The sequence below is a fragment of the Hyperoodon ampullatus genome, assembly GCF_949752795.1.
Source record: "Hyperoodon ampullatus genome assembly, chromosome: 5".
Classification (NCBI taxonomy): domain Eukaryota; kingdom Metazoa; phylum Chordata; class Mammalia; order Artiodactyla; family Ziphiidae; genus Hyperoodon; species Hyperoodon ampullatus.
This window is the reverse complement of record NC_136918.1, coordinates 29,201,145-29,221,574: the sequence shown is the minus strand read 5'-3', so window position 1 is coordinate 29,221,574 and position 20,430 is coordinate 29,201,145. Positions and strand designations below refer to the sequence as shown.

Sequence of the window (20,430 nt, the reverse complement as noted above, 5' to 3'; positions counted from 1 at the left end):
ACATGGTAGAGTGTCTGACACTGGTAAGCCTCAAACATGATAACCATTTTTGGTTTTGATCATCATTTGTGTCTCAGTGTTGAACTCCAGTCATGACTAAATGAGAAGGAAGGCTCTTCCAGCTCAGAAATGCAATGTGAGGGCAAGAGACAGTCAGTGTATACAGAAAAGTCCATGGGAAATCCAGGTTCTCCATGGTGAGGCAATGTCCCCAACAGCATGATGAAGGAAGCCCATGGTGTGGGCAGAGCTCAGTTATGGGACTTTATTTCGACTCCATAGCAAACTACTGAGAGTCTGCTAGGACTGTGCTAAACTAGGAGATAAAGGAAGATGAATAAAGTCTCTCTATCAAGGAGCCTACAATCTACAGAGGGAATGAGATAAGTGCCTGCATGACTATAATGCAGATGCAACACAGTCAGTGCCAGGGCAAATAAATAAACAAGATGCTCTGGGCATTAAAAAAAAAAAAAAGGGAGAGAGAATATGCAGGTAAGTTTTTTTCCCCTTCTTCTAAAATCATGCAAATCTTCTTAGAATAGGTAACTTTTGAGGCAGGTATTGAAGGTTGTGGAGATTTTGGTTAAGCAGACATAATAGGGCTGGAGATGAATCCAGTGAAGAAAAGAACATGAATGAGGCAGAGAGGAGAGAAGAAGGGGGCACCCAAGAACACCAGGGACATCCAACATGGTTGCGGGTCATGGAAATAGGCCGTTAAAGGAGGCTTGACTGGATTTGGAGAGCCTTTGAATGATATGGTGAGAAGTTTGGCCTTAATTTAGTATCCAACAGGCAGCTCTGAAAGAGCAAGGTCTTGAACAAATCTGATGTGCATCAGAGAATCACTTGAAGGTTTTGTTAAAACACATATTCCTCACACCCTACCCAAAGATTCTGATTCAGTAGGTCTGGGATGGAGTCTCAGAATTTGCATTTCCAATGATCTCACATGTCACACTGATGTGGTGGGTTCACAGAACACACTGAATAGCCCTGACATAGGGCACATGGCCTTCCAAAATATTTTATTTGCAGGTCCTTATTAGTAAAAAAATATCCAGTATACATCCTTACTATATGTATATTTATTTATTTCCAAATTATAGACAAACTACTGTGTCAGTACGTGTTATGCATATCATAAAGTCTATACCATTATAACCCAAAGAGGCTGAGCTCATGATGAAATAAGCAATTATTGTTTTATTTTTATTTTAATTAGTAATGGTACAAAAGTCTTTTTGCTCTCACTGAAATTACTGTTAAATTTGAATATGCTTCACTGTTTTCTGAAACTTAAAATTTTTCTGATACAACTATCTAAATGTCTTTCTTAATTCACTTTTTTCAGTACTTTCTTGTAGTGGTTTTTACAATTGAGGACTATATCTCACAAAGGCACATAAATCCAAAGGAGAAAATTTCCTTTATTGGCTGTTTTAAATAAATTCCATTCACCAATTATGGAAAGGCTTTTGTTAAAATGTGGCTAGTAGGTTTCCATCTTCTCTGATGTCAATCAGTTTTTCTTGCAAAGCAATAAATAGGTTTTACCATTCTTCATTGTTATCAAAATTCCACTGAAATTCTTTGTTTGGAAGAGTTAAAACTGGTTACAAAAATCTTATTTCCAAGGTTTTAGAATGTGCTGATATGAGATTTTAAAAAATAGATGATATATTTACTGATCTAGTTTTGTATCCAAATTACATAACAATGGACATCTTTCTTTTTTTTTTTTCTTTTGCAGTACGCGGGCCTCTCACTGTTGTGGCCTCTCCCGTTGCGGAGCACAGGCTCCGAACGCGTAGTCCCAGCAGCCATGGCTCACGGGCCCAGCGTCTCCGCGGCATGTGGGATCTTCCCGGAGTGGGGCACGAACCCGTGTCCCCTGCATCGGCAGGCGGACTCTCAACCACTGCGCCACCAGGGAAGCCCCAACATCTTTCTATATATCCTTTTCCAATGTGCTCTGTCAGTAGCCTGAGTTTCTCTCTTTTCTTCTTTTTCAGAAGAAAAGGTAGTTCCTTCTTATTTACTATTGAAACATTACTTCCACCTTGAAGGGACAGATGGCGTTATTAATGTTATTGTTATCGTCATTTAAAAAATACTTGATAGGTAGCATGTTATTGATAGCCTGCTTGTCATCATAGAAAAGCTTAGCATGTCTGGAACACTTGTCTTTCTGTAAATATATGTTTTTAGCCCTTTTGAGTACTTTGCCATAAGCAAATCTCTGTGTTGTAGAAAATATGTTCATGGTTACTTCCCATTTCAATTTGCTCCTAAAGAGTAAAACATATTTTAAAGATTAAAAAAGTAAACTTAAACTTACCACATTGATAGTGTTCTGTGCTTGCCTGTGTAGAGCAGAGCAGGATGAATGAACGTCACATATGATCTGCCTCAGTAATCTTAGCCAAAATCCTTTAAAACAGTTGGTAAAAGGAGTGGCCCCATTACTTACACAGCTTTACCGTTAAAGAAGTAATTTACTGTTGAGAATATATCTCATGCCTATATTTTACCTTTGACGGTTTGAAAAAAAAAAAGAAATTCTTCATGTATTTTATTATTGAAACACAACCTAGCAAAAACCGTATGCTGAGACTTGGTAAAATAGAAATAGGGATACTTTCATTATATATCAAGCTCATAACACTGTGTAATTTGTCCCAATTCTTGATTTAAAAATAATTTCCAGGCTGCCGGCAGCCTGCAGGTAGTGCTGTGGGCTCTGACCTCCAAGGACCATGCTGTGTGAGCAGTGGCTGGAAGAGGTGCAGGGTCCACGAGCGGTTGGAGTTTGGGAGGCCAGGCCCTCGGAAGACCTCAGGGCACCAGCTCTCTGGGCTCCTGAGGGCAAGGGGGGAGGATGAGCTCTACCGGATAGCTTACGGGGTTTCACAGAGGACTCAGGAGATGATGAGGACCAAGGGGACCAGTCAGACACAGAGGATGCAGTAGACTCTGACTTGGACGTGGAAAAGGGGACTGAACACTCCGGTGATGGAGAATAGCCGAGAAGGAAGCATGGGGCTCCCATCAAGGAGGATAAGAAGGGCTTCCCTGGTGACACAGTGGTTAAGAATCCGCCTGCCAATGAAGGGGACACGGGTTCGAACCCTGGTCTGGGAAGAACCCACATGTTGCGGAGCAACTAAGCCCGTGTGCCACAACTACTGAGCCTAAGCTCTAGAGCCCGCGAACCACAAGAACTGAGCCCGTATGCCACAAGTACTGAGCCCGCAGGCCACAACTACTGAAGCCCGCATGCCTAGAGCCTGTGCTCCGCAACAAGAGAAGCCACTGCAATGAGAAGCCAGTGCACTGCAACGAAGAGTAGCCCCCGCTCACTGCAACTAGAGAAAGCCCACATGCAGCAATGAAGACCCAACACAGCCAAAAATAAATAAATAAAATAAATACATTTATTTAAAAAAAAAAAAACCAGGAGGATAAGGAGCCTCTCAAGAGCTTGAGGCCTCAAAATGTCAGCAGCACCTGGGCTGGGGGTGCTCAGAAAAGCCGAGAAGAGAAGGCACTGCTCCCGCCAGAGCTACAAGACAGTGCCTCTGGCCGTGGGAAGTTCCTGCGCCCATCTACAGCTGTGCACACACCACATTCCTTCAGGTACAGGAGAAGCAGGGCCGGCCACGGCGGCGAGAGGGGCCCCACTGGGAGTGGAGGAGCTGCTCGGGGAGGCCAAAATCACAGAGGAGCTTGACTGACATTCACTGGAGACACATGAGTGGCCCGAGGCTGACGGAAAGAAGCAGGTTCCCAAGAGGCGGAAGTGCCCGGGGTCTGTCGCCACCTCCCACTCAGTGACAGTGCCACTTGTTGGGGAGCCAGGCCCTAAAGAAAAGGATTTGATCCTGCTCCCACAGCTTCTGCAGGGACTCCCGGCGCTGGCCCTGGACCCGTCCTCCCTCCTGCTGGCGGTCCACGTGCCTTCATCACTTTTAGGGATGAGAGGACAGTTAAGGAATGGTTTCTCCAAGGGCGGTCCCCAAAGGTCCCTGCTGGAGAGGTCTGCCCAGTGACCCATCGCCCAGCCCTAAACCAGGACCCTGTTACAGACATCTGCCACGTCACTGCTCCAGCTTCAAGATCATCCCTGAGGCCTACAAAAAGTACATTGCTGTCCATGGGTTTCTGCCCACTGCCTCAGCCCTGGGAACCTGGTCCATCACCTCCTGAGCCCCTCTAAGGCTCTGGGCCCTGAGCCATACGCCAGAAAATTGTCATCAAATGAAGCGATGTCTTGTCCTCAGAAACCTCTTTCCTGCTCTGACTTGGGGCTCTTAATTTCTCCCCCCACCCCCTCACCTGCCACTTCTCCTGTCATCGCTGATTTTTGTCCAGCCCTTTCTTATATTTCTTTCCCCATCTTTTCCCTTAGTTCTTACTGGTTTTGTTTGTGTTTTTTAATCTAATAAAATAGAAAGATGAAAAAACAAAATTTCAGCAATGTTTTCCATGCATCTTATCAAAATGGGTTCAGATTCCACTGAAATTCTTTGTTTGGAAGAGTTTTAATCTGGTTAAAAAGTCCTGTATTTTCTGACAAAGGTGTCCATGTTGGTTTGTACCATATCATTTTGTATGTATTATTTCAGCACTCACCAAAGCAAAAAAAAAAAAAAAAAAAGAATATCTGCAATTGCACATAGCCTTTTGTTTCTCACTATTAAAAGGAAATTACATGTTTCCTGAAATTTTGTAAGACAATGGATTGAGTAATGCCTAATTTAAACATCTTTCCAAAAATTGCAGCGGCTTGTCTCTTTGTTTCGGCTGCTTATTTTAAAAAACTGTCTTGTGAATTGTGACTGGTTCGAATTATCATTAGCTTTTACTTCAAAGCACAATTCTACATATGCATATCAAAGTCATTAACCAGTATGTCAAGATACTATACACACACACATATACATATACACACACATATATATAAGATGTAGTTCACTGTTAATGAAAATAAATGTAAATCTATGTTTTAAATGGTCTTCTGGATAGCTTCGAATTTTTTTAGCCACTTTCTTGTCACTGATTTTATATTATAAAATGTTAGATGAAAAATCTGTACTGGGGTAAATGTGTTAATGCTGCCATTTTCTTGTTCATTTGAGCTTGCAAAATTGGTATTCTTGTCCATAGATGGCTTCTTTGCAGGAATTTTTAACCAGGTGTCCATTTCCCAGAGTTAATTAAAACTCAGTTATACGGTTTGTAACCTCACTGTTACCTGGATATGCCTAAACTGTAGAGCACTAAATATGCAAGAGCAGCAACAGGGTCCTGGTCATCTGCTCTGTGTTTAGGCGTCTCATGTATGCTATGTGCCCTTGACATTCTTACATATAGACCAGGGGAAGACAGCAGTATGAGTCTATGTATATGAAATGTAATAAAGCTTATGTAATTTTTTATTTTTTAAATCTATCTATCTATCTATCTATCTATATATATATATATATACATACATACACACACATAATAAATATATGTTTCTGCAAACCCCCAAAATCATCTTGTTCATTACCTTGATCTGTGCACTCCCACTTTGGAGACCACTGTCTGGGAGAATGAATCAGTTGGTGGAAGTACAGACAGGCTAGAGCAGAGGGAGATGGGAGACTAGGATAAGAGACAAATGCCGTTTTCCAGGAACACCTAAGAAATAAAAGCCATGTCTGATCTCAAGGAGCTTTCAATGACATAAAGAGGTGGAACATAGTCTCATGACGCAATTCCAGGACAGTTACAAAGCAGAGAATCATTACTTTGGATAGGACTGTAAATTCAGGAGTAAGAGGAAGGAAGTAGCCTTGCTTTCCCCATGGAGTCCTTGCTTCCTGATGCACGAACTTGTAACAGAGGGATTCATTGCCATTGACTATGTCAGCTTCCTCCAGGCAAATAACTCTGAGGGGAACATACAGTAGTTAAGTCCCAAACATTTTAGTATGAATGAGTTTTTTGTGGTACGCGGGCCTCACTGTTGTGGCCTCTCCCATTGTGGAGCACAGGTGCCGGATGCGCAGGCTCAGCGGCCATGGCTCACGGGCCCAGCTGCTCCGCGGCATGTGGGATCTTCCCGGACCGGGGCACGAACCCGTGTCCCCTGCATCGGCAGGTGGACTCTCAACCACTGCGCCACCAGGGAAGCCCAGAAGTTAAGTTTTGAGTTGAGAGGTGGCCAGTGAGGTTTGGTGAAATTAGGAGAGGAAGAAGAATAGGAAAACTTCCAGATGGGAGTTTTAACATCAAAAGGCAGGTCACGTATAAAAGCCTGAACTTCTCTAGTTTCTGTGTTTTTGGAGCTAAATTCCATACGTGCAAACTTCTCATTTATTTATTTTCTAAACGTTTATTAAATGCCTATAGGTGCTAAGCACTGTTCTAGCTACTGGGAATACTGCATCAAACAAAAGAAACCAAGTCAGTGATCTCATGCGGTTTCCATTTCACAGTGGGAGATAGACGTAAAGATAGCTGACTACAAGCAGTGAAGAGAAATATAGCAGGATCAGGGTTTGGAGTATAGCTCTGTGTGTGTGTGTGTGTGTGCGCGCGCACGTGTGTATGCATATCTTAGATTCCCTAGGACACAGAACCTGAGACAAAGCATACATCCTAATACTTTTGGGAGGTGCAATCTCAGAGCAGTAAAGGTGAGGGAGAAAGGAATGCAAAGCAGAGCAATCAGGAAAACAAATAAAAGGTGGTGCATTTTTGAACTGGTCACAGCCTCAGAAGAAACAGGTGGGTCACTCAGGACATTCCCAGAGAGTCCATATGGAGCTTCGTCCTTGGGGGAACGAAGGAGAGAAGGAGAGCAACTTATGTTGATTTCCTTCTATTTCTGGTCTCTCGCTGATCAAATTCACTTCTGGTTTGTGTTATCTGGCCTCTCTGGGCAGCTACTGGGGTGGCTGGAACCTTCATGGGTCCAGCTGGGTTGACCTCGGATTCAGGGGCTGAGGAGGGCTGACCCTCTCCCAGAAGGAAGAGTTGAATCATCCAGCAAAGGTAAGAGATGACATCAGGGTTTTGATCACATGCACTGTATTTACTGGGGCTCCTCCACCTGGGAAGCAGGGCAAACTGGTGATGCCTGGGAACAGGTAGAACAGAACAAATCTACAGAGGCACATAAATTGGATCCAGTCCATGAACTCTTTTATGTATGATGGCCAAACCTCCCCAATAAGGTACTGTTTGAGCAGAGCTCTGAAGCAAGTGAGAGAGCCAACCACGTGGATATGTTGCAGAAATTGATTCTAGGCAGAGAGCATATCAAGTGCAAAGACCTTCTTCAGGCAAGAGCAGAAGGTGAAGGGCAGGAGGAAGCCAGACTGGCTAGATGGGAATAATTGAGGGCAAATGGTGGGGATGAGCTCAGAAAGCTTTAAATTTCAATCTGCTTATACGGAATGAATCTAAAATATATAAATTAGTTGAACATATTATGCATTATCAGTGAAATGCATAATTAGTGGAGAGCCCTCAGCGGAGGGCTTTCTAAACCTTGGTCGGTCTTTGGCTTTTACTCTCAGTGAGATGGAAGCCAAGGAGTGACGGGATGTGACTTACATTTTTAAAGGATCTTCTGCCTTCTGGTGGAGAATAGATTATAGAGAGGTGAAGGAGGAAGCTGGAAAACCAGCTTGGAGACGCTTACATCAGGTGGCGACTGAGGAGGTGCTGAGATGCTGGATTCGAGTTATGTAAAATTAGGACTGTCGGGGTTTTCTCAGGGTTGGATGTGGGGTGTCAAAGAAAGAGAAATCAAGGATGATTCTAAGAGTTTTGGCCTGAGCAACTGGAAAAGAGAATGAGTCTCACAAAGACCAAGTTCATTTCTTTTGGTGGGACTTACCTATTTTGCCAATAAGAAGCTGTCTCTGACAGATGTATGGATACCAAGGGGGGAAGGGAGGATGGGATGAATTGGGAGATTGGGATTGACATATTACACTATTGATACTATGTATGAAATAGATAACTAATGAGAACCTACTGTATATCACAGGGAACTCTATTCAATGCTCTGTGGTGACCTAAATGGGAAGGAAATCCAAAAAAGAGGGGATATATGTATGCGTATAACTGATTCACTTTGCTGTACAGCAGAAACTAACACAACATTGTACAGCAACTATACTCCAATAAAAATTAATAAAAAAAAGAAGCTTTCCCTGAGCAGGATCCTCCATTGTAAAATATTGCAAGTCGAGTTCACCAATAATGTATAAAATGTTCAACTAATTTATATATTTTAGATTCATTCCATATAAGTAGATTGAAATTTAAAATTTCCATCATGTATTAAGTCTGGTTATAGTGTCTCTATTAAGGAAAAAAGGCTTAATTAACCCTAGAAGTAATAAGTTGCCTAAGTAGCGTGCTCCCGTGCGTTGGGAGAGGGGTGGTGAAATGTACTTATTTTTAGTATTCCTCCAATGAAAGGCAGGCTGGAACTCCCCATACAATGTTTCAGATTGCTGTTGCATGTCGTCATGTTAGTTTCATTGTTATTGATGCTCAACTCTCTGAAAATATCTCTGGCTCATGCCAAAGGTCCTGAAATATTTCAATGATTTATGAAACAAAGAGGTTTCCTCAATGTCTGTGAAGCAACGCTGACGGCTTTAGTGAATGCAGTAGTAAGCATTTATTACAGCACCAGCAATGCAGTTACCTGGCTGCTTTCTGTTCCATTAACAAGTTGTGAAAAAGTCTTGATGGAGCTTTTAGCCATAAAACATCTTAGAGTGTTATCTGTTTTTCGAAGATTAATTCCATCTGAAATAGTGAAGCAAATGATAAACAGCTTAAAGGAGACCAGAGAAATAGATCATGTTACAGTTGAGGGCAATAATATCGTTCCTCACTTCAGAAAACTTTTCAGGAGAGAGAAATCTGATAAGAAAAATGGGTTGAGCCATGTTTATTGGATGAAACCTGTTAGGCTATTCCTGCCAAGGTGTGTTAAAGGGGAGGGAATAAATAGTTACAGGTAAAAAAAGAAAGATAAAGTGTAGGAAATTTGGGCTTCTCTGGTGGCGCAGTGGTTGAGAGTCCGCCTGCCGATGCAGGGGACATGGGTTCGTGCCCCGGTCCGGGAAGATCCCACATGCCGCGGAGCAGCTGGGCCCGTGAGCCATGGCCGCTGGGCCTGCGTGTCCGGAGCCCGTGCTCCGCAACGGGAGAGGCCACAACAGTGAGAGGCCTGCGTACCACAAAAAAAAAAAAAAAAAAAAAAAAAGAAAAAAGATGTAGAAAATTTTGTTTAAAAAATATTTTTGGTTCATACAATTATTTGAACACCCCCATACTCTAAATATTTATTTATTTATTTATTTTCAACTTGTGGTTTCTGAACAGATTGGGCTCAAACCCAAATGAGTCCTGGGGCCTAGCACAGAAGCATTCAGATAAGGTCTAGTTGGCAGAAGTTTTACTTGGGACAAAAATTTTAGTTGAAAAGGCGGAAATGTGTCTAAATTCTTATCGATAGAGGTCAAAGCACATTGCTGTTGGCAATGCCAAGAAGAAGGTAGGACCACATCTGTAACTCACCAGTACTGAGCAGGAGAAAGTGATCCAGGTTTTGGTATAGCTCAAGACACACTCTGAATGATTAGCAGACACTGAGGACCCAGCTTTTGCCCAGTGGAAAGACACACTTGATGACAAATAACTCTCCTTAGAGTTTTAGACAGGCACAGAGAATGATATGCTATTTACCCAGGAGGTAGTAGCACATGACATTTACCACCTCAAGGAGTTGTTGCAGTTGGAAAATATGATCCATTCCAGAGGCATCTTCAGACTACAGATGATACACTCATGGAAGTTTCAGTGCTTCTGCAACATCCCAGAATCTGTGGACTTTGATGTCATTCACTAGTCATCCTTTGATTATGAGCCTGATGTGCCATTCTTTACACCTTAACATAATATCTTTTATGTTCCAATTTCAGGGAAACCTGAGAAAATAAAGTAGCCATGCATTTATTTATTCATTTAGTCAACATTTATTCAGCACCTGTTTGTAGGGGATTAGGCTAGGCAGTGATTAATAAGAAATGAAAGGCATTTTTTTTCTTATAAAGATTGCTATTATCTGGTAAATAATAATAGTAATTATTACTATGCTTCCCTAGGCTACATAAATCCTTCTTGAAATGGGATGACATTAACAGTAGCAACACAGATTTCTCTGACTCTCATCTATAATTGCAGGACCTCTGCTTCTGGAAAAGAGTCTAGCATTTATTGCTGGGAGTCCCACATGGGTTCTGCTGGGTACCACATATGGCCCCCATTTTTTCCCCCTGCTGCTCTGGCTTCCTTCTGTGTAGGCCTCCAGTTATGGGGCACTTCCCTGCCTCCGGGACCCGGGGCTGAGCTGCTCTCCATGGGATCTACCGCTTCTTCTGAGCATCACTGCTGCAGATGTGTGGGATTCCTTTGGTGGCAACTGTGCATAGTGCTTTTTGGAGTTCTCAGGATGCCAGAGCCACACTGTATTCCTGGCAGAAGTAGGTAACGTATGTCTCTCCCAATTCTGGGTCACATGATGAAGCAGGGCTATTTGTGCCAACGGCCTTACAGAGCTCTACTGCCTCAGTTCTTCCTATTTTTATTCATAGCTTCTCCTTCATGATTCTTCCTCTGTCCTCCCTCCTTCTCTCCATCCCCCATTGCCACAAAGTTCATTGGGGCTGGGGGTGGAGGGCAGTGAGGGCAGGGTGGACAAATCCAAGTGAGACTTCGTAACTCAGAATCGTGCCCTCTTCCAATAACCGCTGTTATTAGACCAGCTTTTATATCTGATGCCTTTTCCCCATAGGGTAGGATTCTCTTAGTTCTTGTTGTAAATAGACTTGTAGTTGGCCCGGTTTATCAGGCCTGCGGGCATGCTCAAACATCATAGGCTGAAGTCTGTTAATCATTTACATTTGAATCTCATCACAAAGCATTTTCAGAGACAGTGTCTCATTTTTCTCACCACAGCCCAGGGTCATACAGCTTTGACTTTCCATGCAGACTCCATAGTGTAGCATCCAGATCTCTTTACTCTCTGGCCTCCGCATATCTCTGTTAATTTCCTCTCTTCACCTCTCCATCTCTCCACGTGAAAGCTATGTGCCAGTTATAGAGGGAGAATCACATGCAATTTTCTGAATTCTCTACTCTCCCTTTTACCTTTGTGACTTTACAATGTGTCTTACATTGGGGTCCCTGGAAACAGGCTCTGAGATGGAGAACTGCATAGGGAGTGCTCTTGGGAGATTCACTCACAAAGAAGTGAGGAAGGCAGGATCGGGCATTGGGAGAAGCTGATGTGCAGTGTGGTTACAAGTGAGGTTTCAGACAGTCCTACAGAGAATGTAACCCTGGGCAAGACAGTTCTCTGAGGCTGAGGGCAATTGCCAGTGAGGAACGAAGATGTGAGCAGCCAGCATTTGATATTACCAGCAACTGCGGGAATGGGTGAGTCAGCCCTGACGAAGGGCACAGGTGGAATACCAAAGTATCCATTATACATATTTTCCTTCCACTTTAGTGTTCTTACCCAGCTTAATTGCTCAAAATCATGCCATATTTTAGTTTCTTTTATATTTAAATCATTTTTTGTCTTATACAACTAATTTTTCTTGGACTTTCTAATTGATATTTTGCCCCTCCCCACCATGACAAAATAAACATATGTTTTAATCTAACTGCTAAGCTCAACTTGCTTCTCTATTTAAAAATGAGTGGGGACTTCCCTGGTGGTGCAGTGGTTAAGAATCCACCCGCCAATGCAGGGGACACGGGTTCGAGCCTTGGTCCGGGAAGATCCCATATGTCGCAGAGCAACTAAGCCCGTGTGCCACCACTACTGAACCTGAGCTCTAGAGCCTGCGAGCCACAACTACTGAGTCCGCGTGCTGCAACTACTGAAGCCCGTGCACCTAGAGCCCGTGCTCCGCAACAAGAGAAGCCAGGCAATGAGAAACTCGCGCACCGCAGCAAAGAGTAGGCCCCGCTCGCTGCAATTGGAGAAAGCCCGCACGCAACAATGAAGACCCAACACAGCCAAAAAAAAAAAAAAAAAAAAAGTGGAATGGCATTGACAAAAGAATGGGTAAAGAAGATGTGGTACATATATACAATCGAATATTACTCAGCCTTAAAATGAATGAAATAATGCCATTTGCAGCAACATGATGGACCTAAAGATGATCATACTAAGTGAAGTAAGTCAGACAGAGAAAGACAAATATATGATGTCACTCTTATGTGGAATCTAATTGTAAAAAATGATACAAATGAACTTATTTACAAAACAGAAACAGACACATATTTCAAAGACAAACTTATGGTTACCAGAGGGGAAACATGGGGGGTAGAGGGATAAATTAGGACCTTTGAATTAACATATACACACTGCTATATATAAAATAGATAACCAACAAGGACCTACTGTATAACACAGGGAACTCAATATTCTGTAATAACCTATATGGGTAAAGAATCTAAAAAAGAATGAATATATGTATATGTATAACTGAATCACTTTGCTGTACACCTGAAACTAACACAACATTGTAAATCAACTATACTCCAATAAAAGTTTTTAAAAAAATGAATGGAATGGGATACACGTTTTACTTTTTTAAAAAAATTAAAAAAATTATCTATTTATTTGGCTGTGTCGGGTCTTAGTTACTTCACACAGGATCTTTGTTGTCGCATGCAGGCTCTTTGTTGTGGCATGTGGGATCTTTTAGCTGCGGCATGTGGGATCTTTTAATTGCAGCGTGTGGGATCTAGTTCCCTGAACAGGAATAAAACCCGGGGCCCCTGCATTGGGAGCATGAGTCTTAGCCACTGGACCACCAGGGAAATCCCTACACCTTTTTCTTAGACATAATTTTCTTGGCTTCCCTAACCTCCCATTCTATTTTGGAATAATTGTTTCCTAGTTCTGTTGCACAGCTCTCCTCCTGGGATATGTTTTCACTGAACTCCTGCTTTAGAAATAATATTTCTGTTTTTTGGCCATGCCACGCAGCATGTGGGATCTTCCCCGACCAGGGATTGAACCCGTGCCCCCTGTACTGGGAGTGCAGAGTCTTAACCACTGGACTGCCAGGGAAGTCCTAGAAATAATATTTCTTAGATTCCATGTCTTCCTTGTATTTCTGTTTACAGCCTCAAGTTACTTTTTACAAAGGATTAGTGGAGATAAAATTTTGTCTAAAAATGCAGGATTTTGCTATGAAATAACATTTTTGGCTCAAAATAATTTCTACTCATAACTTTAAAGGATGATTCCATCATCTTCTAGCAGCTAATATTGCTGATGAGAAATCTGATGTCTCTATGATTCTCCTTCCTTTGCAGGTAACCTGTTCTTCTTTGGTGGCCAATTTTGGATCTTTGTATTATCTTCAGTAGTCTGAAATCTCATTAAGGTATCACTAAGGATGAGTCTTCCTAAGTTCATCCTGTTAGGCGTTTTGTGGTTGCCTTCAATCTCATAGGCGCTGTCTTTTCTCAGCTCAGGAAATTTGTCTCCAACTATTTTTTCACTTCATTTTCTTGGTTTCTTCTTGTATGTTGTTCATGAATCTATTCAATTGATCCCCCCCCCCGTATTTTCCATTTCTTTGTAATTCTCCTCAGTGTTTTGAGAGACCTACTCTTCTTTTTTTTCATCTTTTCTGTCAAATTTATTATGACAATTGTAGTTTTAGTTGCCAAAGTCTCTTATCTTTGCTCCTTTTTATGATAATCAATTCTTGTTTTACAAATGCAGTTTTTCCAAACCTATGGCAAGGAAGCTGGACTTTCATACTCCTGAATCTCTCAGTCATTAGAATGCACAGGAGTGTGTCCAGTGGCTTGAAGGAAGTTCTCCAAAACAAGCTCCTGAGAGATCTATGGGAATCTAGATGGAGCACTGAAGTTATACCCTACTGATACAATTTTGACTGTGGTGTGACATTCTTTTATTGAGCTTTATGAACATGATGAAAATGAGCTGCATCTCATGTTAAATTTGTTAAAATACTATCTGGGAATTTCTTGGGATTTATCATGACTTTTCTGGCATTTTCTGGGTCTCACTTACTGGCAAGATGGAATTAAACCAGACAGGACAGGAATAATGGTCAAAGTTAATTGGATTTATTCAAAGTGAGGAAATTAAGAGTTGCCATTACATACAGATTAGGGAGCCATAAGAGAGAAAGAGAGTTATATTGCAAGGTGTGGATTTTAGTTGAAATCCATAGAAAGTGGTCAGTTGTTAGAGGTTTTTTTGGGCAAAGAGCAATGAGACGGTCCAATCTGACATATGTATTCTCTCTTATTCACAACCTTCATTGTTGAAGTGGTTGCAAACAAATAAATATTTACTGTAAATAAAGGCTGAAAGATTGAGAAATCATTTCCAATATCATGAGATGACAGTGCTGGTGAGTCACTTCCTTCCTAAGAACTTCAGATTAATCGAGACTTCAGAAGAACTTAGTTTCACATAATATGTTGCAGTTATTTTTACATTATAAAATCTGATTATTTGCAAGTGTTTCCCAGGTTCGGTTGGAGGTTGAATTGTTCCTGAAGGCTTGTGTCATAATCTTTACTGTATTTTTTTTAACATCTTTATTGGAGTATATTTGCTTTACAATGGTGTGTTAGTTTCTGCTTTATAACAAAGTGAATCAGTTATACATATACATATGTCCCCATATCTCTTCCCTCTTGCGTCTACCTCCCTCCCACCCTCCCTATCCCATTCCTTTAGGTGGTCACAAAGCACCGAGCTGATCTCCCTGTGCAATGCGGCTGCTTCCCACTAGCTATTTTACATTTAGTAGTGTATATATGTCCATGCCTCTCTCTCACTTTGTCCCAGCTTACCCTTCCCCCTCCCCATATCCTCAAGTCTGTTCTCTAGTAGGTCTGTGTCTTTATTCCCATCTTGCACCTAGGTTCTTCATGACCTTTTTTTTTTTTTTAGATTCCATATATATATATGTGTTAGCGTACGGTATTTGTTTTTCTCTTTCTGACTTACTTCACTCTGTATGACAGACTCTAGGTCCATCCACCTCACTACAAATAACTCAATTTCATTTCTTTTTTTATGGCTGAGTAATATTCCATTGTATATATGTGTCACATCTTCTTTATCCATTCATCTGTCGATGGACACTTAGGTTGCTTCCATGTCCTGGCTATTGTAAATAGAGCTGCAATGAACATTTTTGTACGTGATTCTTTTTGAATTATGGTTTTCTCAGGGTATATACCCGGTAGTGGGATTGCTGGGTCGTATGGTAGTTCTAGTTTTAGTTTTTTTTTTTTTGAGGCATGGGAAAATAGGAGTAACATCTTGCTCTGGCAAAACTTCCACATTTCTCCCTAACCCCTCTAATAAAAATATCTTCATTGAAATTTTTCTTTTTGAAAAGGTACTAGATTGAGAAATTAATGCCCTTGGGAAAAAATCTGCAAAAGAGCTTTCCATTGGTGAATAGGCCTGTCTTTGCCTCTGTGGGTTACAAAATACTGCCATTAATATATATGAGGGCATTGCTCAAAGCCATATGATCCACCTATCAAACAACTTGTTCATTTTTATAAATGTAATTGGATTAATGAATGCACTCATATAGGGGTACCGATTCCACTTAACCCCATTAGATGGAAACCTTTCCTTTTACTTCTTTGCTGTCTTTCCAGATGAGGTAGGACAGGGTTCTGTGAACATTGGGATGGATATGTTAAAGGCTATTGACCCATTATTTCGTCTAAGGCTTTGTTGACAGCCCTTGGAAATACCCAATATTAGTGTAAATTTCAGAGTCTACTGAGAAATATGCAGTAAGGGAATATTCACTTTTGAAATTTAGAGAAAAGGAAGTAGCAGTCATATGGACATGGAGATGAAAACATTTATTAAATTTAAACATTAAGTGTAAAGTCAAATGAGCATTACCCTTTAATCTTATAAACTGTAAAATAAAATAAATCAAGTCCAGGAGCTTCGAGCTGGCACAAAAAGACAGGTTTCCCCTCCTGCCCTCTCCTACGACTCATCACATTAATATACACACAGGAATAAAACCAATATCATCTTTATCCATTTTTTCTATTTACCACTATCTCTTTTTAAAAAACATTATTCCCTATCTCAGATTTTGAAATATGGAGGCATTGATAGCAAATTTCAAATAAGAAAAAACCCCATACAATAGTAGGTATGAAAACATTCCCTGTGGTTAAAGAGCTCTTGATATTTACCACTCAACAATTTCTCAGGCACCCATGAAAGGCTTTCAGGTTAACTATTGCAAACCCAAACATTATGGCCTTGTCCCATCCATCTTCAGAATTCAGGAAACAGATCAATATTTGAGCTACAGGCCGTTGAATCTAAAGCAAACCTTTCAAAGATGCTCAGTACAAGCAAGTACAATCCTCTAATTAATCATGTAACATTTTAGAAAATTATTTTGTTATAGTGCTCACTATATAAAAATTTTTGGTCTTTGTTAATGGTCTATGATAGGTAAGTGTACAGATTTATGCCTTACGAAGAAAAGTCCAGTTGAACACATTTTGTTTAAATTAATAAAGAACCATGGAGAGAATTGGGGGTTGAAGGCTTAGGTAATGAATAAGAGAAAGAGATGTGGATGAAATATGACTTCCTTCATGTGGTGTATTTCAGGGAATCTTTAATTTACCTGAATATGGCCACGAGTTATGCTCAGAGTATTGTATTAGAATTCCTAGTAGAAAGGGATTTAGATATACACATAAAGTTAAATATGGTTAGACAGTAAAATATTGATTGCTTACCACAAACAATGCAGCAGGGTATCTAACACTTGTTTTCCTTGTAGAACATAATAAGGTAATTAATTTCTCTTTAGCTGACTTTTATTTGTGAAAATATTTTTTTTGGTGGAATAGATTTAAATGTGCTTTGTTGTATGTCTCCAGCAGCTCTCTATTTGCGCTATAATAACCATGTGCAGTTTGTGGCAGCCGTTTAACAATCATCACCTAGGAAATGGGGATACTTTCTTCTTCTTTTAAATAGTGAAATACAAGTCTCAGTAGTAAAGCAGCACCCTAGATTTAAAAGCTAATGACTAATAGGAGAGTTCTGACCCTCTGAATTGCGTTTACTGTTCACCAATGATTATGTCATTAGGAATGAATTAGATAGTCAATGAGGTGAATCTTCAAATCAAAGCTGCCACTTTGAAATTTTCAATAATCTGTTCACTTGTAGGATTAGGGTAGTATTTAGTAGCCATTACTGCTCTATTGCTGCAGTTATGTGGCTGTGAAAAACAGTTTTCTTATGGTATGGTTTTCTCTCTCTCTCTCTCTCTCTCTCTCTCTCTTCCTTTCTTTCTTTCTTTCTTCCTTCCTCACTCTGTCCCTCCCTCTCTCTCTCTCTTCCTCCCTCCCTCTCTCTCTTTCTCCTTCCCTCTCTCTCTCTCTTTCTTTCTTTCTTTCTCTCATTCTCTCTTTCTTTCTTTCGAGTAACTGTATTTTTTAAAGCTAGAGTTCTCTGATCATTTATTCCTGGTATGAACAGCAAGCTAGAGCCAAAGTAACCTACTATTTACTACCTGGATATCACAGGAGAACAAAGTGTAGGGGGTTGAGCAGAGGTTAGAGGAGTGCCCTGACCTTGGACATTCCAGAAATGTTGATGGATGGTGATTCTTGCAACTGTCTCTTATTATTTTTTCTGCATATTGTTTTTACTATCTAAATAATGTAAAGAAATGTAATGACTATCATTTGTTTTTGTCTTCTGGAAGAATCCATTTATGACTTTTTATATCTAGTTTTGCATACTATCTTTTTTATTGCAAAAACATTACTTTAGTTCTTTTGTGGGTACTCAGCTATTTATATAAATGGGAATAATGGCTACAACAGCAGCTGACCTTTGTTGCGTGTTTGCTGTTCTGGATGCCATGCTAGGGGCATTATCTGCATTATCTCAGGTGGCTCTTTCTGTACACCATGAAGTTGCTGGGTGCGATAAAAGGGGAACTGGCTAAGATGCAGATAGTAATGTAAACTTTCATTGTGTGCAGAGAATCACATTACTGATTGCAAACCTCCCTCCCCCACTCAGATTTACTGAGTTAAAGGACAATATTCTCTAAGAACACAGAGGAAAAAATATGATAAAACTGACTAGAGGGAAGAAAGCAGGTAAATAATAATTCAAGCATGCAGAAACAATGTAAGAAGAAAACTTGCATCAAAACCAAAACAACTCCAGGCCAATGGATTGTAAGAGTTTACCACAATTCAGGCAAAATGACTGAACTGGGTATTATGGAAATAGCAATTATTATTTATTTTAAAAATTTATTTGTTTTTTTTTGGCTGCGCTGTGTGGCTTGCTGGATCCTAGGTCCCGGACCAGGGATGGAACCCAGGACCCCTGCAGTGAAAGTGTCAAGTGCCAACCACTGGACTGCCAGGGAATTCCCTGGAAATAGCAATTACTGATAAACATGTCTGGTGAGTTTTCTAAAGTTCAGGATAAAGAAAAAATTTCCTCTGAGACTTTTTTTTTGACCCAGGAATTATTCAGAAGAGTGTTGCTTAAACTCTAGGCTTTTGAGACTTTCCTGTTGTCTTAAAAAAATGTTCCTGGTCCACATGATACTGGGTACCAAGTAATTGGATCAGAATTACCTAAATGTGTTTGGTAGAATACTAAAGTGGGATTTCTAATTAGCTACCTTGAGGAAAGGGTCAAATACATTTGGGAAATACCAAGTTAAACAGGCTTATTTCCTGCAAATATTAGCTCCTTTAAACTAAGAAGAATGAAGAATTTCCAAGAGCAAAGTGAAGTATGCAATGTTTCCCAGACATTTAGTCATTGAGCTTCCTTACCTGGGTTTTTTCAATGAATCTCTTGGGATTTGACTCTGGAGAATAAATTTTGGGAAAAATCTTGAGTTATGGTTGCTGAGCAAATTTTAAGGGATGTTAAAAATAATCATGGCCCCCATGTTTGAGAGCAATGGGTTGTTGATGTTTTTTTTCCTCCAAGCTAGAAGTAAATTAATATCAAAGAGAGTTTAAAAACAACTCGCCTGCTGCCCCATGGCTGGGGAGCCTGCTGCTTAAGAAAACACAGTCACAGAGCACTTAGGTGAAGGAGGGAGGGAGGGAAGGGGGGAGAGAGAGAGAAGGAAAGACAGAATTGGAGGTTGGTATCTAGTTCCTTGTATGTGTTAAGTCATCTGTAATTCTCGCTATAGAAACAGAAGTCAGTTATTTTGAACACATTCTTTTGTAGTCATCCCAAATGCTAATTTCAGACACTCTCTGTGTGTTGTCATATAGCACATAGAAATTCAGACTGAATGGGTTTCTCCAGTTTGATTTTGAGTCAAGATTCCAATGACCTGGTAATTTTAATGAAATGTTGGCTGACAGGCTCATTTCTGTTATGTTTTGCTGCATGTTACTACAAGGCTGTGATACTCTACAGATGAAGAAACTGAGGTTCAGAGACTTAGGGATTTGCTAGGGTCACACACACTGAATGATGGAGTTGGTCCTTGAACATTGTCTGATTCTCAGACTGTTCTCCTTGGCCATTCTCCTCAGAATGGGTTGTAGTTCTTGCCCAATGGGACCATGAAATATTTCCTCAAACATCTCACAGGGATGGGTTAGTAAGAATATGATGAATATAATGTTACCATGTAGTAGTTACTTATTAAACAGAAAGAATTGTATGGAGATTTCCTTTCATAAGTAAGAATACCACTCTCTGCCAAGACTGAAATTTTATTCAGTCCATAACCTTTGTAAATGAAAAAATGAATTATTCTAACGGGATGATTAAGATTGGTTCTGTATTGTTTTCAAAGTATATGCTCAAATAACTGATTTCCTGAATATGGCTTTTGAGAAAATGACCTGTCAAAACAAAAGTCTGGTTTTTAAAATTATTTCCCTTTGAAACACAATTTTTTTAACACAATAAGACACATCCAATTAATGTTCTTTAGAGCAAAAGACATTCAATTAAGTTCATATTTCAAAGTTAACCTCTCCGAAGGACAGAGAGGTCACATTTTAAAAAGTGTCCTTGGGCTTCCCTGGTGGCGCAGTGGTTGAGAGTCCGCCTGCCGATGCAGGGGACACGGGTTCGTGCCCCGGTCTGGGAAGATCCCACATGCCGCGGAGCGGCTGGGCCCGTGAGCCATGGCTGCTGAGCCTGTGCTTCGCAACGGGAGAGGCCACAACAATGAGAGGCCCACATACTGCAAAAAAAAAAAAAAAGTGTCCTTGATTCTAGTCTCCATACTCTATTCACTGCTAATCAAGCCCAATCTGGGG

At 40.7% G+C, this 20,430-nt stretch overlaps 1 pseudogene across 1 annotated transcript; it reads left to right on the top strand.

Annotated features, from left to right (window-relative positions):
• Nucleotides 1-3,018: 3,018 nt before the first annotated feature.
• On the top strand, nucleotides 3,019-4,267 carry LOC307053698 (vacuolar protein sorting-associated protein 72 homolog; annotated as a pseudogene). Its single transcript has 2 exons — nucleotides 3,019-3,081; nucleotides 3,464-4,267. The product of its transcript is annotated as a vacuolar protein sorting-associated protein 72 homolog (transcript).
• Nucleotides 4,268-20,430: the final 16,163 nt, after the last annotated feature.